This window comes from Passer domesticus, chromosome 1, assembly GCF_036417665.1.
Source record: "Passer domesticus isolate bPasDom1 chromosome 1, bPasDom1.hap1, whole genome shotgun sequence".
Lineage (NCBI taxonomy): Eukaryota > Metazoa > Chordata > Aves > Passeriformes > Passeridae > Passer > Passer domesticus.
In genome coordinates, this window is record NC_087474.1 from 83,401,999 (window position 1) to 83,427,125 (window position 25,127).

A 25,127-nucleotide genomic window follows, 5' to 3' on the forward strand; every position below is an offset into this window, starting at 1 on the left:
TAGAGAGGGAAAACTGAAAACAAAAGGAGTTGCATGATGGGATAGGGGATGCGTGTGGGAAAACAAGTTATGTGTGAGAATTAGAGAAAAGAAGGCAGCAGCTTAAGACAGCTGGAAATGGACATAATTATAAAATATTTCCAACAGCACCTAGCATCACTATCTCTGATCCAAACCAAATAACTACCTAGTATTACCTGGAAACCTAATGAATAAAGAGACAAGACTAGCAGGGCAAATATGGTGGAGTATCTTGCAGTAGCCATTTGAAGGGTTGCTAGTGAAGGACACGTTTATTCTGTTTCACCTGATGGCAAGAATGCAAGAACCCTTCAAAGATAAAGGGCTTCATGCTTCTGTGTGTGCACTGGTGTTGTGACTGGTCTAGGGATCCTTCCTCTGTTCTCTTCTGGATACAGATGGAGTTCCTCAGCCTTAACTGCTGAACAATCAAACAGGTCCATTTCCAGTCCTTTTTGTCATTCCTCTTCCTTTGCTTGATTGGCAACCTGAAGTGAATCTTTATTAGATTTAATTAATTTGTTGACAATCTCCCCTTGACAAAACAGTTTTCCCTTAAATGGGGACAGCTTGTTGGTTAGAATGGAGGTCAGCAATGGAGTTTTTAATGCAATAGGTCTTTTCTTCTAGCTCTGAACTATCCTCTTTCTGAGCTGCTTCTAAAGACTTGGCGGAAGAAAAGAAAAAGAAAAGCAGCAAAGAAGTAAAGGGCTCCATATATCAGCTACAAATACTAACTTGGTGCACATCCATACAAAGTATTGATGACAATGGCTCAGTTCAGATGGATATCAGTGATGACAGGTGTCCCTCAGCAGTGCTGACCAGTGCTATTTAATAGCTGCATCAATGACATAGACAAAGGGACAAAGTTCACTCTCAGCAGATGACCCCTAATTGAAGGGTGCAGTTGACACACCTCAGGAATTAGATCCCATCCAGAGGGATCTGGCCTATCTTGAGAATTGTGCTGATAGGAATCTCATGAGCTTCAACAAGGCCAAGTGCACCCTGCAGCATCTGGGTCAGGGCAACCTGCAGTGTCAGCACAGGCTGGGGGATGAATGAATCCAGAGCAGCTCTGCAAGGACTTAGTGGTGCGGGTGGATGAGAGGCTGGACAGGAACTGGTACTCTCACCCCAGAAAGCAAATTGGATCCTGGGCTGCATCAGAAGCATTGTGGCCAGCAGGGTGAGGAAGGAGATTCTGCCCCTCCACTCTGCTCCAGTGAGAGCCTACCTGGAGTGCTATGTCCAGTCTAGGGTCTCCAGCAAGGGCCCAAAAGAAGTCTGAAGAGGAACTCTTTGTAAGCATATGTTGTGATAGAACAAGGGCCAGTGACTTCAAGTTAGATATTTGAAAGAAACTCTACATTGTGAGAGTGATGAGACACTGGCACAGGTTACCAAGAGAAGTTGTCAGGGTCCCATTCCTGTAAGTGTTCAAGGCCAGGTTAGATGGGGCTTTGGGCAACCTGGGTCCCTGCCCACATTAGTGGAATTGAAACTAGATGATCTTGAAGTTTCCTTCAAACCAAACCCATTATGATTAATAATTTTAAGCAGAGTTCATAAACAGAATTCTGCAGTTTACAACTATATATTCCACTGATATCAGTAAAGATATAAAATAAAGCAGGAAAGACACAGAGGACTCCAAAGATATGCCAAATCCATGAAACTGCTGATATAGCTTAAAGAGGCATTTTGCTGCATCCTCATATCTCTCAAATATATAATTGATTTTTAGCTTTTTTAATAAGAGCTAAAATAAATCACTTGTGACTTTTGAAAATGTGGAGTAGAAACATTTCTGACATTTCAATTTACAGATGAAGTAAACTATCATGCACAAAATATTTCAATGTATTGTTAAATTGCTCATTTATGTCCATTTGCTAGAGAATAAAAACATTTAAAATGATAAAGCAACATGTAACTTGATTAGATCAAAAAGCATAATTTTCCAGATTGCATTTTACATGCAGTTTTAAAATCTGTCATGCCCTAATTATCAGTGAGCTATCCAATAGACTGAAAAATTATGTGACTGAGATGGCCATGGAAAGCTCCATATCTGCATATATAGATCATTATGACTTTTGATCACTACACTGAACAGTGCAATAAAATTTATTTGCTTTTATTTACAATCAGTTTACCTCAAGTTTGACTGCTGAACTTGAAACTAAAAAGAAGTACATGGTTCATTTACATTTCAGTCCAAAGCAGAGCTAGGACAGCAGGAGTGAATGATCTTTCAGGAAAGATATTACTGAGTGACAGTGCTCAGAAATTAGATAAATAAGGCAGAGACTAGGAAAAAAAAGTACATACTATAGCTTAATTCTGCAAAAAGTTTGATCCTTCTACTGAATCCAACTGTCAAGTGTCAGTCCTTCAGCACAACTAAAAATTTATGTTTATGTACCACTATCTTAAAGTTAATAACAAATTTTTTTTTTCTTTTTTGCAAACTCTAGTTGTATCCTACTTCAAAGTATTTTAGGATTTCTCCATTGTTTTTTTTTTTTTATTTTTTAGAGTCTTGACTTTTTAAATAAGTTTGCATTAAGCACTTACGATTGAGATAGATGATTTTAGTATTCAGTCTACTTGCTGAAATATACTTTAACTTAGTATTAAATAAGAGCATTAAATAGTAATGTTCTTAAACAATAGAAACTTTCACTTTTATCAGATCATTATAAAACCATTCTCTAAAATCTTTATGTACACTGCCCCCAGGAAAAAGCTTCTGCCTTAACTTCAAGTCTCTATTGCTAAAGTGCTTATTATATTTCAAGTTCAAACACTGAAGTAGTCTCTTTTCTAGCCCTAATGTTATTTTAAACTGATAAGAGCATGATACAATCCTGCTGTGTGAATTTCAGTGGCAGCTGAATTTCAGCTTTTAGGGTTTTGCCATTCTATTATATTCTCCAATAACTCCTTTTATTCCTGAAAAATATTGTAAATTATTCATATTCCTGTTGCAGAGTTCGTCAACTGGAGCTCCATTTTTTTTTTTTTTTGGATGTCAGAGATTTGAGGTTTCCATACTAAATTTCAACAATAATTTTCATTAATTTTCATAGGGATGCTTTCAATAATGTACAACTGAAATAAAATAGCTCTGATGAAATAATATTGAGCTGAGTAGCTCTTTTTCCTACTGTACCACTGTGAAGTTAAAACCTAGATTCCCTGAAAGATCTTAACATGTTGGTCTCATTTCAGTCAGTTAATCTCATTTCAGCAATATTTGTTAAGCATAATATTTAGCTTGTGTGAAATGTTGCTGGTGAAGTCCCATCAGCTAATGCACAGCATTTTGTCACATGCAAGTTCAGTTGTAAGAGCAGAATAATTGAGGCTTTAGTCAGAAGTGTTCTTCCATGATTTACTGTGTGAAAAAAATTGTTGATGACATGCTCTCTTTATGTTCTATGCTATATATTATAACACTTTTAAAGAAGGAAAGAACACTTTAACACTTTATCCTCTAGTGCTACTCAGAAGTCTCTTTTCTTGTACTGCATTCAGGGTTAAAGAAAAGAAATTCATGTGTTTGGTAGTTAATCTCTTGTAAATGGCAAAGACAACTGGACTGGCCATAAGAGTCAACATCTATATTTTGGCAGAAACACCCATTTTAAACATTTTTTTGTGAAACTACTGCATTCCAATAAATATACATTTATTTTAAAAAAATTTGGTTTGTGTCAAGTAGTTCCCTGAAGAAATGAGTTTCAAGGATTAATGATATACAGATCATGTCTATTTTTTCATTCTTTAATGTGGTCTTTAAGTAGTTTTTACAAGGTTTTGAAGGAAGTGTATCCAGTAGTAAATGTTGGAATTTTCCTAGCGCCAAAATGAAAATTTTAAATGCAAAATACAATAAATGATGGTCTTTTTTAAATCTACCTTTCAAACTAATTTCTTCAGCATACTACTTGATATGTCAATATAACCTGAAAAAGCCAACCATTCCACCATACAACTTCATACATTTAAAGTCTTGCTATTCTCTTCCTGATCAAGATTGCTACTCATTAGACTAAAGAACTTAAACTAGTGCATGATTAAACCAGTTTTCAGAGTTCCTAACTTCCTCCTTTTTTTTCCATATTTCCCAATGGATGTGTATCCTTTGTCAAAATACGAGTTTATAAATATATATAATATTCTGCCATAGCAAAATGAAGTTATTGACTCCCAAATAAGATTTGAAATTGAATTCTAAGAAGATATACTAAAGTAATCTCTGTTTAATAAAATTACCTCATGGGTTGGCACCTTTTTCTTCCACGAAGAGGTAACTTCATTAATAATTTAATAATTAATTACTTAAGGATGTATCTAATTCTGAGTAATTAAAAAGAGCCCCACCTTATTTTTGGTCTTACAATTTGTCTGATAGAATTATTTAATATTTTTTCCATCAACATTCTAGTCTTGGCATACTTAATGAATGCATTTTTATCATGTAGGTATATTAGTTGCATTATAATTTGGTTACAAGAAATTATCTCTGATTATAGATGTCAAGACAAAATTGTTATATGTTACATGGTGGAGAATGTTTATAACCACCATATTAAAAAGTAATTGTTTACTGGACCTGGATATTTATGAGTAAATTATCAGGATATTTATTCAGAATATACAATGTAAATGGTAACTTTTGTACTGCTCTAAGCCTTATTATCAGCCTGATGTGTCCTGAAGACTTATAAAGTCATTCATGTTTGAGTTTTATATGCACAAATAAGTCATGGTGCTCCTGAGTAAAAAGTTGCAGATATTTAGAGATATTTTCAGATATTCATTATGAAGCATATATGTACTTCTACAAGCATGAATATCAAAGGGGTTTTGTGGTACTCACACCCTTTCTATTAAAAACACAATGATTGTTTTTAATCAATAATTTTCATACTTTCAGCACATGTAATTTGTTTTTTATTAGAAGTTTTATTTTGTTTAATACTGACAATTTGTGGGCTTCTCTCTCACACATCACATCTGAGTTTGTATCGAACCATGTAGGAAGGTATATAGTAATAGAAGTACTATAGCAATTTCAATTTTGCTTAGCTATGTTGTATTCATCACTTTCCATCTTTTCTAAGTGTTCCTTTTACTGAAAATCTCATTGGAGAAATGGTAAGAATATGTCGGCAGTTATTCCTCCAGAGCACTATGTATTTTTTAATTTAATGGAAAATATTTTCCTACTTTCCTTTGTGCAAGGTCAACAAGCCTTTAGGTACTGTCTGTAAAAATAATTTTTCAATGTGACCTTAGTAGCGTTACACGCTTTGTTTAGCAAGCTTATGAAGGATCATAGAACAAGATCAAAAGAAAAAAAGGTTTGTCAACACAGAGTACATGAAAACAAAAGCTTTAAACCTACCCAGAACAGAGGTTTTACTTTTCAAGTGCCAACACTATTAGAAGAAAAGAAAACTTTTTGTGAAAAATAATTTTATTTCTCTCCTTCTTACTCAAAAGTGCTTGGCTTCGTCAAAGCAAGAGTTAATATTAAGGTATATATTTTTTCTTCTTCAGGTAATCTGGCTGCCTTCTGTGATATATTTGTTTTGAAAAAATACATTTCACATGAAAGAGCGAATGAAGGATATCAACATTGCATCAAGTTGGCTTGACATAAACGCAGAATTTGTGCCATTTCATTAGCAATCATGAGACTGAAGCAAGTGTCATTAAGTTCTACTGAGAGCTAAAAACCTGCCAGCTAAGAGGGAACACAGGTATGTGAGTGATGCATTTTGCTCACATCTCAGCTGAAGGGGTACAAATAGTCTGGTATATTATCAGTGTGCAGTAAACATTGTAACGACCACATTCTTGCTGAGAAGAGAAGATTCAGAAAAAAATGAGTCATCACAGCTCAAGCAAATGGATTAACTCAAACAACAGATACTGAAAGTATTATTCTCTCTTAAATATGCCAGAGGTAAAGCTTTTGAGTATCAGGAGTCATTAAATCAAATGAAAATGAGTTCTCATATGAACTGACCTCTAAATCATTATGTTGGTTTAAAAAAAAATTTTAAAAAGAGAAATAAAAATCTTAAAGTTAAAATCTTAATCTTAGTTTAGCCTTTTGGCTAGGTAGCAATTAGTTTATTTAACATTCATATGAAGTTTTTATTTTTATTTTATCCAGAAGAGTTAAAAATTCAATGCTTAACCTGTACTCGTTTGATGCTTAAGAGAGTGCTAGTTAAAATGTATGATAAAAAAGTTTTTAACCTTTGGACAGAATAAAGAATCATATTGTACATGGTGTGTTATTATATGCAAAATTGACATGGGATTATTTTTTTCTTATCCACTAATTAAAGCCGTAGTAGTAAGGTAATAGTCACGTACCAGCACATGCCATGCAGCCTGGATGCAACATCTGCATGAACTTGCTAGATTGTGTCATTTCCATCCATATAATCCTCAATCATCAAAATATATTTGAATAACTTAGGCCATTAGAATAAAACGTTATTTTCATTTAATCATTCAAGAGCAATTCCAACGTAACTGACATTTTATTAACCAAGAGCTGAAAAGTCTGTTCTATTATGATTAATACTAGTAAGTGTCATCATGATATTTTATGAAAATCCCTTTGCCAGGATTTTCTGCAGAGGAGCCTCAGAAAAGAAATGTAAACAATAACTATCTGATGGCTGTGGAAAGTGGTTTGGAGGTTGTTTACCAACAGGTGCATCTTTCATTGGTCCATGTGGATTGTTTTTCTTCATGGCCAGTCAGGGTCCAGCTGTGTCAGATTCTCTGGGTGTCATGGGATTTTGTTGTGCATTCCTTTCCAGCTTTCTGATGGATCCTTTCTCTCTATTCTTTTTAGTATAGTTTTATTTTAATATAATATAATAAATCAGTCTTCTGAAACATGTAGTCAAGATTCTTATCTCTTCCCTCGTCCTGGGACCCTCAAACACAGCCACAAGTAAGAACATAAAAAAAAGAACATATCACTGACAATTCTCAGACATTTCATCACTTTGATAATATTTTTGAATTTTAAGTAAAGCAATCAAATACAATAGCAACAAAAATTATTAGCAAAGAATCTAAACCATTGATCTAAATTTTAACAAATGCAGCTTAAACTACTACCTGGAATATCCATCATGAAAGACATGAGGACTGGATTACTGGATTCAAATAGGTAGTTTTTGTGTCTGTATAACCTCTTTGCATATTTGATTGAAAATGTTCTTTTTCCTGTTGCATTCTGACATCATTGACATTGAACAGCAAAATAAATAAATCTTACCTTTACTTTTAATTTTTAACTGCTGGACAATTGATAGACAGGTGATTCAATGAATTGTAACAGGCTAGACTATAATTCAGAATTATTTTAACAATCACAGAAGAATTTATTTTATTTTACTGTTTACAACTCTATAGCATGTTGTTTGTTCAAGGAAGGGTGATATCCCTTTGCTTTGTTAGTAAGTCTGGGAGGATCACAATACTGATGAAAGTGCTCACTAGAGCATATAGATGATCCTTAATAAAATACAGCAAGACTGAACAATTTTGCAATAAAATACAGCAGGATAGAACAATTTGGCTTATTACATGGTATAAGAGATTTCTTTATAACTCTAGAAGCTCGCATATTTTATTTTCCTGCTCTCAAGTACAAATACACTTTCTTTCATTTCTCTCCTACTGTGACATCTGACAGACTCATGCTGCGACCCAACATCACTAATAACTTCTTCCCTCCAGGCATTTCTCCTAGGCTACTTCACTTCCATGCATATGTTTCCATTGCTTCTTTCTGCTCTAACAAACTTCTGATAATCAACTTGTATTAAATTTTGGTTTCCGATAGCCAAAATAGTTTTACCTTTTTATTCCTCTCCCTAAAACCTATGGTATTTTTTCCTCTTTTCTTCCCCCTTAAAAAAATCTCACGCCTATTTTTTTTCCCCTCAAATATCTCAATTTTATCTTTGCCCTGTGGTTTTCCCCAAAGATTCAGACCTCTGCTTCTTTCCATGTGCACTTCTCATGACTTCTTTTTTTTTAAATTAAAGAATAGAGGCAATTTTTTCCTTTCACGCCACAGACTTTTAGTAATTTTAAGGAAAGGCCTAAGCTAGAAAGGCAGTGAACTGGTTGGTCCTGTCAAAAGAGAAGAAAATGGAACTCTTTACAAAAGAATGTCAAAAATAAACCAAAAACCATGCAAAGGAAAATCTCCAAATATTTAAGTACTTAAGCACTGAAGACTTGTCATAGTTTAGCATAGTTAAGTACCACACAGCCACTCACTCAGACCCCATATGGAGAGAGAAATGGAAGGAAAAATGTGAGAAAACCCATGGGTTGAGATAAAGACAGTTTAATAGGGAAAGAAAAAGTTGTTGCACACAAGCGAAGCGAAACAAGGAATTAATTCAATACCTCCCACAGGCAGGCAGGTGTTCAGCAGTCCCCAGAAACACAGGGTTCCACCACCCATAACAGTTATTTGGAAAAACAAAGATGATTACTTTGAATATCACCCCTTTCCTTTTTATTCTTCCAGTTGTACATGCTGAAATTGATGTCATGTGGTCTGGAGTATCCCTTGGGTAAATTTGGGTCAGTTGTGACCCCTCCCAAAGTCTTATGTAGTCACAGCCTGCTCAGTGGTGGGTGGGGTAAGAGGCAGAAACGGCTTTAACTCATATACAACATTTCCCTCTGTTATCAACAGTTTTAAGAATAAATAAAATATATAGCCTCTTGCTATAAATTAGGTCTATCCCAGCCAAAGCCAGCACAAGAATCTTTCAATTCTCTTCATGGTCATAAATAATTACCAACTTAGAAGAGGAAAAATATCCAACTTTTTTTCCTGCAATTGGATCCATAGTCTAATGTAGAATAATTCTCACCAGTTCAATAGCTTCCCTTATTTAGTTTTTATAAGAAAAAGAAACATTTAAAATTACACTAAAAAAATACATACTGAAAAATTCTAAGTAGCAAATATTTTTTTCAATAATATCATCATTAAGAATCCAACAGACAAATAAAACCCCAGAAGTGCTTTGGCTCATGCTGTAAAGGAGATAAAACCAAGAAATTATAATTTTATCTCTTAGATGTCCTGAAAATGAGTCAGGTGTTATAAGCCAGTTTTTCAGGTGCTGCAGATGCTATTTAGGCATTGCCCAAGGTAAAGTGAAAAAATGGGGTGGAGTTTCTGTCACTGTTTATTTCATACCAGCCATATCATTGCTGGGGGTGTGGTTCTGGTAGGAGTTTGCTGGCACTGGGAAAAGGGAGATTCCAGAGCTGAAAGGAGGATGCGCACAGTTTTTGCCTGGCTCAGGGGGAGAGGATCTGGGATCCTACTGCTGCTGCCACACCGGAGAGCAGCAGTGGGGCTTGAGCCCTTCCAGACAGCACTTCACCAGAATGACCCATTATTTGGACAAACTGGCTTCCAGTTTTTTGGTCATTCCTGCTTCCTGTTGTATTTGGACAGGCAGGGGGGGAAATTAAGTTGCTGAATCTTCTCTTTTGCCATATTGCCTTTGTTGGAAACCACGCTGAGTGCTGCCTGGGGGAACATTCAGTGGTGAATACCCTTTTGTGGGTAGAAAGTCCTTTCTCTCTTCTGTACAATAAATTGTTACTCCAATTTATAATTTCTCCTAGTGTCCCTGAATTACTGGGGTAGGTCAGGGAAAGGGAACATTTTGAGTGGGTTTAATTTTCCAGACAGGTTTTAACACAACACAGGCATCCACTATTTTCTGTTTTCCATCATTGAACATGCATCTTCTTTTTCTTTTCAGGAGATCAATGGATTTATGAAAACATAACGTTAATTACAAAGCCTGGATCACAAGTGAGACAACAGTGCACCTGATAACTACAGTGAGGCCAAAAGAAACAAGATATTAATACAATATATTTGTTTGTTTTTCATATGCAAGCCTTTGAAAAGATGAGCAACAAAAGAAAACTACAGGATGATTATGTTCATTGAGACTTTTGTGTGTATGCCCATATTGTGTTTTCTACATCCAAAAATTCCTTCGAAACACCTCAACCAAAAGAAAAATAAAAAAGAACAGGCTCCTGAATAGGAAGAAGTATGCTGCCTTATCAAGCATCACTCATTGAAAATTTATTTAATTGCATCTTATATTTACTGCCAATGCAATACTGCTAATCTGTATTCAGGACTGCCTTTCATAGTGTGTTGAATAGAAAAATCTAACCAGAGATGGAACAGTAAGCAGGTGAAAAATGCTTTATAGATACAATTATTTTCCTCCTCCCCTTCATAATTATCATATTTCAATAACATTTTAACAACAGCTGAAAATAAATTTCTGAAGAATAAAAATTTTACTACTTTATAGCACCATGCATATGCATAGTACTTACACAGTGTTAAAATGTCGAGAAACTCAAAAACAGCTAATCAAGTGTTTGGTGTCATTCATAGGTACAGCAGGTTAGGCATGGGAAAAAAGATATGTGGGATTTGGTACCATATTAAGACATAGAATTGCTGAAGTTCAATGTGTGAGGACATCATCTGAGGTAGAGAAACTACTAAACCTCACATGCTTTAATTTACACTTCCAGGTTCATAAATGTTTTATTTTAATTTCATGAAATTGGCTGTGATTCTGAAAAACCCTAAATTTGGCAAAGACACATGTCACCATATATATTTTTGCCTAGCAAAAATATATGATGTTCCACTGCACTTCTTGCCTCTGTACTTGGCAGTTTCAAAAAGATCTGCACTCTCCTTCTCATTTGAGACAAATAGGAAATTCTCACAAGCAAGGAAGACCTAAGTCATTGATTTCTGAGAAAGTTTTTTTTTTTAGGAAAAGCAGAGTTTCTATTCATAGTGGTTGTAAAGAATCCCTGTAAAGGCATGAAATGAGCTGTTATTGCTGCAGCTGCTGTCAAACCTTGAAAGCCCTGGAATCACTACATAATTTTACTGTTTATAGGAATTGTGATTCGGCTTATATCTAAGAAATGAAAATATACAATGAACTTCACAGAACCTCAGGACTTCTTGGTTATTCTGGACTCAACCCCTCTCTGATTTCATAGGGAGGCATGCTTCTTCCTCATGACAAGGAGGGAGCCAGGGAAAAGAAGTCTTCCCACCTGGGAAGACTGACTTCTGTCCCCATACAACAGAAAGATAAAATACCAGGCTGAATTGACTGTGCATCTGAGCAGGTTTCTATGGGAACTGAAGAACCACAGTAGACAAAAAACAAAGAAAACAGCATCTGTCAGAGTAAGATGAGTTAATGAGGCAACTGCTGTGACCATGTAGAGATTTAGCCCAGGGACAGAGAGTCCAAGAAGGATCAGGGAGGGGAGAAATTCTTAGGAGACCTCCATGTTCAAATAATCATTGCCAAGAAGTCATAAAATATGCTAGGGCACGAAAAGAAATTACTGCAATTGCTAAAATTGTGGAAAGCAGAGGCTGAACAGAGAAGCTATTTGCTTAAAGAAAGATTAATTGCAAGTTAGAATGCACAGTCTGTGTACAATTCAGGTTAGGGGAGAGGATAATGGTGAGGATAGGAGGAGAAGCAGAATTAAAATAGAGTAAATATAACAAATTCAGAAGGATTGTGTAGTGGACTAATGCACAATATGAAGAATTAATTACTCAAAATACATGGATTGCATAGAAGAATTAGAGTATTTCATTAACTATTGTATATATTTTTTTTATTAAGACTGTCTTGTTGGCAGTCATAGACTGGATCACTGAAGAAAAAATATCTAAGGACTAAAAGCTTGTATACCAATATTTCAAATGAGTGAAAAAGCATTCAGAGACAACATTTTTTTCCCCCAAAACATGTAAAAAAATCAACAAAACCTTTATTTTTAAAATTTCATATATCTGGAAAAATTATTATCTCCTTCTAAATATCAGCATTTTCAAATATTATCTTGATTTTTCTAGCTCATATTTGTCACCTAGTGTAATTCCCTTTGATATTCTCAACCTCAGCTTTTGTTAACAGACAGAAAAAATTCTCTACAATGAAACTGGGCTTCATAGAAAACCAATAAAGTGAATTTATTTTACCAGTGACATCTGTTAACAGCAAAGGAAACAATCAACAAAAGTCACCACAAGATTTCAAAAGAAAGAAATATGTCACATCACATCCCTAGAGAGGAAAAAGCTAAGAAAATTGGGTTTTTCCAGCATGGAAATGAGGAGTCCTCAGGGTGACCTAATTTTGGCCTTACAGTAACTGAATGGAGCTGACAAGGAAGATGGAAAGGGACTTTTTGCTAGGGCAAGTAGTCATATGATAAAGGAAATGGTTTCAAACATAAAGAGGGCAGGTTTAGATATTTCTATCTATTTTTAAAAAAATCTAATTCTTTACTGTGAAGGCGGTGAGAAACTGGAAGTGGTTTCCCAGGGAAGCTGTGAATGACCCATTCCTAAATATGCTCAAGACCAGGTTGTCTGTAGCTCTGAGCAACCTGGACTTGTGAAAACTGCCCCTATCTGTGGCAGGGAGATTGGGACTAGATTATTTCAACACCCCTACTAACCCAAACTTTTCTAGAATTAACTTTTAAGGTCTCTTTTAGCCCAAACTAATCTGTGAATATATTGTTCTATAAAGGTTTAGCATTCTAGACTAACCTGTGTGAAGAAGTATGATTTCTGTTTGAATATGTTTTCTCTTTCATTAGCCTTCCCTCATCAAAATGCATCAATGTCTTTTCCTTTTAACACTGATACCTCTTTGCAGACATAATTCCTGCAGCACAGGAAAACAGTTTTTAATATGCAAGAATGATACACTACATCACTGGATATTTAAACTGGAAAAGGCTTTTCCATTTCCTCTCTTCTCTCAAGATTTTAAGCAGATTAATAAAATAAAATCTTGCAACTAAGCCTTTACTACACAAAGCTCACAAATATCATACTCATGGTGTTTTCCCCACATGATAGAGCTATTTTTGTTGTCTTCTTTATTGCTTTGTTACTACTTAACTTCAATGCACCTGCCACTTTTCTTGAACAAGAAAAGAGGGAAGATTCTTTCTGAGATGGTAGTCAAGAGTTCTGATACAGCTTTTAAATGAAGGAAAGTGTTGTTGAAAGAGCACAATATGACTGGTAGCCATTACAAGACAAAGTTATTCCATCAATTGATGATGATGGGCTTTATCCATTGGTCTAAGGTTAATTACACTGCCTTTGATAAAATATAAAAAAAAATTCTAAAGGACATGTTGCTAGCAAACAACTCAAAATCTATTTCTTTTGCTGAAATGTCAATAACCTTTCAGGACTTGCATTATTTTTATAGAAACAGAGATGGCATCATTTTTGAAGGAATCACTGCTTGATATGTCAATCAAAGCGTCCCCTGTTATTGTGTATTAAAAACCAAAAAGTCAAGAAATTATGAGGTAGTTGTAGTTTTGCATTTTAATTTAGTCAAACTTGTTATGAAATTGAAGGGGAAAACATTGAAGGTTTCCATAAGGATTTTTTTGTATTTTCCAGGATATCTCTTAAAATAACAGTTCTAAATCTGAAAAAAGTGACATTTCTAGCATGAGAAACTGAAAAACAATCTGGCAGAGACTGACTTTTGAAAAATGAAATAATTGCAACTGTGGTAGTAAAATAAAAATGCAATATTAATATTAAAACTTGGGTCTAACCATTTCTTTGCAATAAAATATAGGTCATTTTGCAGAAGAACTTGTACAGTGGAATAAAACCCCATACATTGGAGAAAAACAGATGGATTGCAAGTTTAGTAATGGGATTTAGAGTGCATGGGGTTATGACGTCATGAGTTCAAATTGAGTCTAGTTTAGAATTGGCCAAGTACAGACCTCTTATAACTTGTGTGCAAAAAGATATAACAATGTCATATCATTTTCTACTGGATATTATAATTTTTAAAACTACACACACACACACAAAATTAACCCCAAACCAACCAAAACCACATAGCCCAAACCTGATATACTGTAGACATCTCAATCTAAGACATATACAATATATAAACAAATACAGTCTTCTTGAACACAACATGGTCTAGCTATATTGTAATTCTCATTTTGTTTTGAAAAGATCAACTTTTGAAAAAAGAAATAATACAGAGGTTATTGTTTTATAGTGTTGCATCAATGCCTAGTGCCAATTCTTCACCATCTGATCACCAGCATTCTTATGATGTTAAATTCAGAAAATTAATCACTGTTGGATTTAAGATCATAGTTGTTGAAACAAGATAAGCAAGGCAGGAATATGCCAGATGACTGAAGGGGGTTAAAAAAAAAAAAAAGCCATCCAAACTTTGTCCAGGTACTTATCAAAACATGATGAATAACAGATTATAAGTCCTATTTTTTAAAAGTAAGATGATTTTTAATATAGAAAGGGAAGGCTGAAATCCGAGTATTACACTGTATTAAAAATTCAATGGAATTGAGCTATGAATTGATTAATTTTTTTGAGCTGCCTGTCTTTATCCATTGGTTATGATAGGGACCAAAGATAACATCACTTTTGTTTTAGGTCCTTAGAAGTTTTCTTGGAAAAAGTGAATAGGTCTTATGTATAATTTTATAATCTAGATCTCAAGTACATGCAATCAGCAGCATTATTCTCAATAATAACTATGTTTTTTATTATTAAAATTAGGTGCTGTATAGATTGCTTTTTCAAAAACCTTTTAACATTTAACATTAAGTCTGCTAGGTAAACAGCAGATACAGTCACGGCAAAATTACAGAGGTTTGAATGTTTTCTGAGATTCTGGTTAACTTTTGCTTTTATGTGTGAAGCCCTTACATGCTCAGAAGGAAAATGCACCTTAAATTATCAATGCAATTTTCACTCAATCTGTCAGTTGTGGATCTTTTTTTCTTTAATAAGTTGTCTAAAGTATCTTGCAGGCTGTGTTATTCCTCTTTGATGTTACTTCAAGTGAGGAAGATTAAAGTCTAGCTTGAATTTATCACCGATGACATTTCTGTGACTTTGGTCCCTCAATCCTTTTTGATGGGAAAATGTCAGAACAAAGTCATCACAAATTATGCAGTGTCACTCCACCTAAGCCACAGTGCCAAATAAGCTGATGAAGCACACTGTTGTGGAGTCTATACCCATCCATACCGCACATTTATAGCTACACACCTTTGATTTATAATTCTCCTGAGGTGATGAAATTCAGAAGCACCAAACCATTTTGGACTGATCATTCTATATCCTGAGTGATATCTTGATCCTTTAATATACTGGACAACCTCAGTTTCTGAAGTGTAATTCCCTTCTTTGGCCTTTCAATATTAATTAAGTAAGTTGTAGAAACAGGGAGGAATCAAGCAGGATTTAAGGAATAAGTATTCTCTGTTTACAAATTTTATGGGGATGCAGTTAAAATTTTAGCTGTCACTCACGATAGTCAACAGAAGACAGTTTATCATCCAAAGAGTGAAAAAGGTAAACAAATCTCTACATTCAGTTTCTAAACCATCAATAAGGAGACAGCTGTAGATAGATGGCTGTTATGAGAGAGGAGAAATAATCCTTTTCCACAAACAGCACTGCACATTTAATCTAATTCCATAGCCTCACTCTCTGCTCAACTCCTCATTAAAGAAGCCCATGTTTTCTCTGAGTGATACAGGATGGTTTGATGACTCATGTGCCTAAATGACTTATAGAAAATGTATATTTTTCTACTGTATTTCTAAACACTAGTGGAAGTAGTTCTCTGAGACTAGCAGCATGTCAATAGTTTTCTAGAGATGCAATGTGGCAGAATGCCACAATACACCACTGGAAGAAGGCTCTGGGTCACAAATCAACTTGTGGTGGATCAGAAAAATAAAACCAGAAGTAAAGATGCTCATGTGCAGGGCCATAAAGAGAGAGATTATTATAGACTATTGGAGACTAAAACCAAATGGCAACATGGAAGTTCCACTGGCATTCTGATTGCCTTGGAATGACTTATGACAGATTTATATAAACTGGTCATATATAGATCCTGATTCTTTAAGCTATCATAAAGGAAGAGTATTGGGTCCTTTTCCAGCAAAAATGTGGAAGGAGCAACAGAAAGAGGATGGTAAAAGAGAATTTGACTGAGAAAATTTTGTGAGTCATTATTCATTTCCTCTTTTTCATGAAGCAAACTACCTATCAGAGCTGCCAATATAAAGAAAAACCTTCTGGGGACAGGGAGAACTTCTATTTCAAAATGAGCAATCAAATTATCAGAGTCTCTCCACTGTAAAGCTTTAGTGGATGACTAACTGCAGCCTTCTGCTCATTACTTCTCTCAAAAGATGAATTCAGGCCCTTTGTATTTTCTGGTAACTGAAGTTTCCGTTTTGCCTTTTCTATTTTTAAAAAGTAGTTACAGATGAAGAGAAAATGTGCTGTAGTAATAGAACCACATCAGGAAATATCCTCCTCAGCTGCTGTTCAGAAACATTTGAAATGCCTTCTAATAGAATGCTGCTTGTCCCATAACATTTGTAAGTGACTGTGCTTCAAATGCAAATTTCTTCATTACATTGAATTGCATTAAATTTTGTAAGTGCTCTCTGCACATATCCCCTCAAAACAATTTGCAAAGAAAATAAGATGATGTGGTACGATGATATGCATCCATTAGATAATACCTGAAAATAGCTTTATAAACATATTTCATTCTAGTTGCTACTTAATGATTTAGTTTCAGTGGGTAGCTTATGGATTCAGCCATTTCAGTGCAATGAACTAGAATCATCTTCAGAGGCAGAAACTTTATTAGTTTGATTATTATGCCAAATATGATGAGAACGTGTAGATTTATAAAACCAGAAAAAAGTTACAGTCCATTGACTATGCCCTTTTTCAGCCTTTAAAGGCATTAATCAGGACATCTCAGCACTGTTAGCAGTGCTCTTCCCACAGAGTACCTTACTATTATTTTTTGTAGCAGATAATACTATGCAGATACTGTCTGACAATATTCAAGTTCTAACTTTGGGACGAGACAACAAAATTTAGACTGAAAACACTCATGCTCATTAAAGATTCCTTTATAATCTACTCAAAAAACAGAGGTGTTAGGATGGGTTATAAAAATCCCAATACCCCTAATTACATTGTAGTTGTCTAAATTCACTAGAAATACAAACAGATAAAGTTGCCTTCATGGATTGCTTAGAACTACTCTGCATTTCTGCTCATGCCAGCAACTAAACTGCACCTCAGACAGAACTTTACATAAGTCTACCGGTGAGAAATGCATTAATTCAATTTAATTCTAGGCTCATTTTTTTTCTTAGAAAAACCTCTATATATAGTTCAGTATATAAATATATATATATATTTTTATATATATATATCTTGTTGTCTTTGAGTTCAAACCTATTTCCCTATTTCAACTAGTCAACCATTATATGTATGCAAGAAAAGATAGATAACCATTGTATACTTGGACTGCTTGGCAGATGTTGTAGTAATCCAATAATATGAAAAATTATATGGGACTAAAATCATAGTTTGACCTGAAATAGTACAATGGCAGAATATTTTCCTGTGTTTGCCTAAATCTTGTCTTTAATTTATTTACAAATACCTATACAAGAACTTACCAACCAATTCTTTTTCTGTTGCAAAAGGGTTTTAAGAGTCCTCAGTATTTGTCCTCAAAAGCATAATTTTGTTCTATTAAAAATAAACTACACAAAGTAATCACTCAAACCACCAGCATATTAATATTGCTACGAAAACAATGACAAAATCCCGTGTTCATTTATCTTTTAATTATGCAGGCTTTGGGAAACTGGAGTATTTTTGCAATGACAACAGTGGTATTTCTAGAAGACTTTGAGTACCCATCTGTGTGATAATGGGCAAACATGCCATTCCTTTCAGAGCTGCAATACAACAGGCCTTTCTTAATTCCAAGCTCACTGTCTTCCGGAATGTGCTTTCCTCACTCTCCTCCTGTGCCCTAATTCCTAGTTCTCCTTGTTCAGTGGCCAAGTCCCTGAAAGCACTGTGAAACAGGCAATAGAACTGAAGTTGAGGCAGAAACTGAAAGAAACAGTCCTAGTACACATTATCAGCTAACACTGGTTTCCATATGGACTTGCTTACTCCTAGACACCTGACTCGTTTCCATGCAGTGCAGCAACTTATGTGAACTTGCTAATGCAATTTCTGCTCATGCAGTCTTCTGGAATTGACTCATTTTCCTATGTGTCCACAATAAAAACATTTTAGATCACTTTTCTTAGGAAAAAAACCCCATGATTTTAATAAAAATAATGTTTATATACCAATTTGCTCAATATATACTGTACAATGCATGAGTTCTTTCACATGAAATTTTTTTATCTAGTTACCTTGAGACATAATGCCTTAAAATAATTGAATAAACCCCTGGTTGCTGGGGAGCAATCACTCTGCTTCAGAGTGAGTGGCAATTTCTCAAATGTCAAGTGAAAAGCTACAACAGATAGCATATGACAAACAGGTAGAAGTAAGAAATTGTTAAGAGAAGAGATCTCTTGGATGAGGGTTTATATTTTTGTGATAGACAGAGGACAGGTAATGCCTTTTTTGAAGCACTAAAATATTGTCATCATGAAACCAGGCTAAAGTATTGGTCCTTGATGGTATAGAAGTAAAGAATTACAAAGTGGATGCTGTCAAAACCTGCAATTACTCCATGCCTTCAAGTATTCAGAAGTACTGTGCTATTTAGAGGACAGTGGTGAATATTTAATTGTTTAATTTTTTTTTTAATTTATAAATATATCTCTTTTCAAACCAGAGTTTAGTAGTTCAAAATGTCCCAAAGAAATCTTTATAGTATTTTTAAGTAAAAATAGACTATGTACACAAACCCAGTATAGAGGGATATCTATGCTGAACATTTACCCTATACCAGTAGCAGGGATATCTTGTTGAACATTTGAGTGTTTCTTGGTGTATACACCTAGGTATTCCAAAAAACACCTTGATTTACCCTCAGGGTCAGAAAATTATTCTGACAGAAAAGAGATCAAAGACGTGGTTGCAGTGACAGGGAGGTTGCACATGTTTCACACCAGTAAACAATAGACATAAATCCTCTTCTTTTTCTCTTTTTTTTTTTTTTTTTTTTAGGTTAGTGCTTGTTTGTATAAGCCAAAGTACATATCTTATGATGCAGGACAGCATATAAAAGCAGTCTTTAAAGAGAACTCTTGCTGGAGAAAATTACAGATATTATGTTATTTACAGTTCCATTATTTTTTCCCCCATTCAGATATTACCATCACACATAGAAATCTTACCTGAGAAGACAATTTTATTGGAAAAGAATCCAGAAGCATTTAATTTTGTTTTTACAACTTGTTAATTTTCATAACATTTTAGAGGGACCAAACAAGGAACTGTTAGGAACAGATATTTTACTTTCCACCCCAGTTTTGACAATATGCTTTTTGGTAATTGTACTTATGGAACCCGGGTTTAGAGAAAATGCTGGAAAAACCAGAGAACACTTTACTAAAAACTAACTTTGAGAAAAGGCAGTTTCACCTGTGGAGGAAACACAAAAACTGAGCACTGAATGATGTAAAGATATTATGTAAATGTTTCGTTCCCTGAAAGCTGTTAAGTATTTTCTCTGAGCATTTTAGCGTTTCTTTTTGTCTGCCCTCTAAAAAGTGGTCTGTAATTCTTCTTGAATACAATAATTTTCCACAAAATGCTGTCAATATTTCAAAACATATTCTTTATACTCCTCGCAGTTATTCTTGGGGAGCCTGTGAACAACATCAATAGCTTCCTGTACCATCACAAAGATCCAGAGTTTAGCGCTTACAGGAATTGTGGGTTTGGTTATTGGCAGTGAATGGAAAATTACACTTCGGACACACAATTACAAAGGCGTTTGCATGGGATATTACTGCTTGAAATGGTGGCAAGTGTAGCAATCAATATCCATTCCAACAACATTTCAGTCACGATGCATTTCTGTAGCTGAAGAGATTCTAGAAAATATGTTCCCTGGCTGCCCTGGTTAAAAAACTGATGTGAATAATATGTCTAATCCAAAGAGCATTGCAAACTATATGATTGAATTTTCATTACTATGTGTGGAATGAATATTGCCAAATACTGATTTTGAAATGCTGGCAATATATTATTTAAATTATCAGTGTCATTTCACATTCACAAATAATCTATGAAGATAATGTCACAGAAGTCTCACAAAAAGATAAATTTCAATGTCAGGTTTTAGTATCCTTTCAGGAAAAAATCCAAACCAACCAAACAAACAAAAACAAACAAAAAACTGAAAAACCAAAACAACAGTTGTTCTGTATCCCAAGCTTTGCCTCACTTATTGTCTTTTCCTCACACATACATACCTTTATTCAGACAAACATAGTTATGCACAAGAAAAGTGGCAAGCCAAGGAGTAAATATATTACATTTTCATTTTATTAAAAAAGAACATTAACATTGCTTAAGAAATTAGGTACCCTTTTCCCCATTATATGCAAATATATGTTTAGATTAGACAAACCCCTAAAAGTTAGAATATTTTATGTCAAATATATGTGAATTGAGAAGAAATAACTGAAGGCTCCGAAGCAGTTGGTTCACCCTGTTTCACTCTGTCATTCTCTCAAATGCAATCGCAAAAAAGTGATTCATTTGGAGATTGTGATATATGACTTAACTAGCTTTCAAAAGTTAATAAACAGCTAAACAGTTTCAGAAAGTGATAGAAAACTAAGTTTTCCTCTGACTTTTCCTCTAAGTTGTACACAAATTTCAAAGAAAGATGTTCTTGATAGGTTTCATAAAATAAAGTTTTAGCATAGGCTTTTAAGATCTTTGTCTACAAATTATTTAATTACTACCTTATTTTCATGACTAAACATGGACACTGGGGTATACACATTCATGCACCCATACACACCTGGGAAAAATTTAGTAAAATAGTTAAAGATTAAACTATGTAATATGTCCTGAAAGACCTTTTATTTACTTATATGTCTAAAACAAATCTTGCCAAAACCTGCCATCTAGAGGAAAACATTCACACTCCTGGCCCATTCAGACCAAATCTTCAAGGCTACAAAAATTCTACATAACTACTGTAGCTCCTTTGTACTCCATGAAGTTAAGTGCATTTTATTTTATCTTTGAGTTATAAGTCTCTGATTCTACTTTTTCTGTTTCAGGTCAATAAACCTTGCTGTCCTGTGCAACACCTTAGCAGTGAGTGACTAAGGAAACCAGCAGTGTAACATCTCAAGGGAATAAAGTCTGGAAGTCAGATGGGCACTGTAGTGAAAACCAGTATTGAAACAGAGAAAACAACAATTATAGCTCTATGAGAGGGAAGGAGGTATTTCAAGATGGGTGAGGATTTCCAACTAAAAAATATATATTCAGGAGTAAACAAGGGGAAAAAAGGTTATGTGTTAGAAGTATAAAATTAATTACTTTTTCCACAAGTTCAACATAAAGTTCTGCAAGCTGCTGTTCTTGTGTACTGTATCATTTGGTCCGAAGACATAACTCTATATATATATGAGATTTGAAGGGAGAGAGATAAAACAATACTAAGTAAAGCAAGGCATTTTATAAATAGATGTGCTCCTCTCTGATTGCTTCAGTAATTTCTTCAAAGAAAGACACCATCTCTGGAAGGAGAACTGCAATTCCTAGTAGAAGGGAGAATATTTTAGGGAGGTAGCTCTACATGCAGTAACTTCTCCAGCATATTTCTGACAAGAGAAGAGAGTAGCTGCCCTGGTGGAAGTAGGTCATAAGCTGTCTCTTGTCTCCATGAGAAGCAAGGTCTGAATCTATTTGCATACTGTTTAGCTGATGGTCTCTCAAAGCATCAATTAACTGTCAATTAGCTAAAGAACAAGTGTTCTAAATAATTCAGAATGCAGCTGTTTGCCTAGAAATTAGCAGTTTATGCAATGAAAAAATACCCCAAAATTTTAAATCATGGCAGTATGTCACATTGTTACATAATGCCTCTCATTAACTCCCAAGAATATGAATACAATGTGTTTGGCATATGTATCACCTTCTAATAGCTATCAGAAATGAAAGTCCTCTGAATACAGAAATAAATCCCTGCAAAATACAGAAACAGCAGGATATTTCTTATTTTGGTTCTTTTAAGCTCAGAATGCTCTCAAAAAAAATTCCTTATTACTAAACCTGAAATACATTTACTCATAATTAGCTGTAAAATAAAATACTACATTATAAAACTTTGGAAAACTAAAGAGATGTGGAAATAGACACCTACTTTGTTTCAGACTCTTATTCTCAGAATGCTTAAAAAACCCCTGTGTATTAAAGGTTATATTTGAAGTAAGGATACAACTGATAATGTTGGCATTGTTTACATATACATAGTTTACACAAAACATTGACTGTTTTTAAATAACATGCAATTTTTCCATATTTTTTTCATTTATTAATGTTATTTACTATATTTGTGATGTAGCTGTGGACCAAAACTCAAAGTCTGAATATCAGACAGACAAAGTTTTTTGCTTCCAAATACTGTGAGAATACATATCAACTGAAAGTAATAAGACTAAGTTGAGACATTTAGTTTTGTTGTGTTTTGGTTCAAAATGCACTAAATTTAAGGTATTTGAACTAAATATTAGACAGCAGAAATGGTGAGGGTGTAGGGGCTGTGGAAGGGACCACAGCACTCTGTAACTTCTTTGTTTGCACTCTTACTGCCTGCAGAAAGGCTCCAGTTTCAACAGCTGGTGCAACAGTGGGTATCAAATCCACCTTTTCCTTCACTGGCTCTGGTCTGCCAGCATATTCTGCTTGCTGCCATGATCTGACTCTATACTGTGTTCTTAATTCAATGTGCATCATTTATCTTGGGTTTCCATGTATTAATGAGGCAGGTACTCCACAATTACACCTCAGATGACTCCTTCTGCATGTGGGTAATTAGCTTCTCCACTTGTCCTGTAAGAAAATGTTAAGGCAAATCCATTAACAATAAACAGATGTTCTGAAATCCATTCAGTTACGAGCCTCAGCAATACTGCTGTACTGCCTATCACATATTTATTTTGCTTCTCTGTTTTTTCATTACTCCAATAATTTTCCAATAACAATGTGCTTTCATTCACTGTTCTTTACACTGCAAATCTGTTTGGATGTTCCCTTTGTTTTCCATTAAATAATGTTTTGTTTCTTATTACTCTCTTGTTTCCGATTTCAGCTTCCTTCTCTATGTCTTCTCACATGTTCTCTTGCAATGTGACCCTGTGTTGTTTTATGAGCTTTCAACCTGACCTTTTAACTGCTATCTGCCATCTGTATTACCTTCCTTTCATTGGAGAAACAGTTTTTTTTCTGTATATGATCTTCATTTACTTTTCACAGAAAAGAAATACCAGAATTTAGAATATCTCTAAGTGTTAGTAAAATTGCCTCATGTCATTATGAGATGTATTAACTGCCTTGCATGAAAAACTTAATATGGTCATTAATGATTACATGATCAATATATTTTGTCTTTTCAGCTTTTCTTCTCCTTGTTATGCAATACTTGTTGCAAGGGCAAAGGATCTTCATTTGCCTACTTAATCCATATAATGCAAGGCTAACATTTTGTCAGCACTCAGGTATGCATCTCTAGTGTGGTTATTGTTAACTTAAAACAGAAAAGTTTTCCTAGATGGTGGCTCACATGAGGGCCAGAAAAAACGTCTCATACAGCCAAAACATTCTGGCATTGGAGAGGCAATGAGCTCAGATAATTGCACCACATAACAATGGAATACTGCCTGAACTTCTACAATTCCCAGTACTGGATAAAGCATGAACATTAATCTTCCCCTTCCCACAGCAGAAGAAAATCCCTCCTTGCTCGGTTTCCAGGAGGAAGGAACATGTTCAGCAGAACCTTTCTGACAAATCCTAGTTCCTGGTCCTTCATCTCTCTGTCTCTGGAATGTTTCCATTGTTGCACTCATGTTCTTACATCCTCCTCTTCTCCAGCTGATCAGATGGGTGTCCCCAAACCTCTTTTCTTGTTTTGCAGCCACCTGTCATCTTACAACTGTCTTCAATACCTCTCAACCATTCTAGTCTCCTCCTTTATCTAATTCTCTTTTCTCCATAGAAGCTTTCATGTAAAATGTTTTAAAAAAATTATTTAATGCAGACTACGAAAAGGACATGCCAATGTAAAATGTCTGAATGTTGTCAGCTTGCCTCACATTGGTAATTGCATCACCCTACTCCTGAGACAACCGCCTTCTACATGGCAGACTTAGCTTATGGACATGAAGAAATAGAGTGCTCTCTTTCTCCCAGAATATATCTGAGAAATATTAAAATCTAGTCAGCACTAGAGAATCTCCCAGTTCAGCTGGCCCCACCCAATCAAAACTGAGAGGGACAGAGTTCCTCTAATACATACTAAAATACAGGCTGGGGAAAACAGGCTGGGTTATTCCTGCCTCAGACAAAGGCGAGTCCTTCTGTGGGATCGCTTTTGCTCAAGGACCTGGGTGCACTTGGTGAATAGTGTAGGAGTCCAGTGTGTACATCTAGGGACTGATTCTGAGTAAGAAGAGACAATTAATTAAGCTTTACATTGTTAATTGCTATATAGCATTGTGTATCATTACTTCCATCGTGACTATATATTATATGAAAAGTATTACAGTAAAAATAACCTAGATTAATGAAGAATAAATTGTGATGGAGCTGGACAAGTGCAACAGTGATGGTATCAGAAATGACTTCAGCTTGCAACAATCCAACATCACAGGCCATCTTTTCTGCCCTGAAATTTTATATCTCATGAAGCCCAAAGTCATGGACTGAATGAAGTGGACAGACTTTAGCAGAATAGCACATAGACTAAGGGAACAATATTGCATGTATATTTGAAAATATTGGAAAGGTGATGATCATTAACTGGGATGTAGAGAAGGAATGGGGTGTAGGCATGATGTAAATGGTATAGAATAAG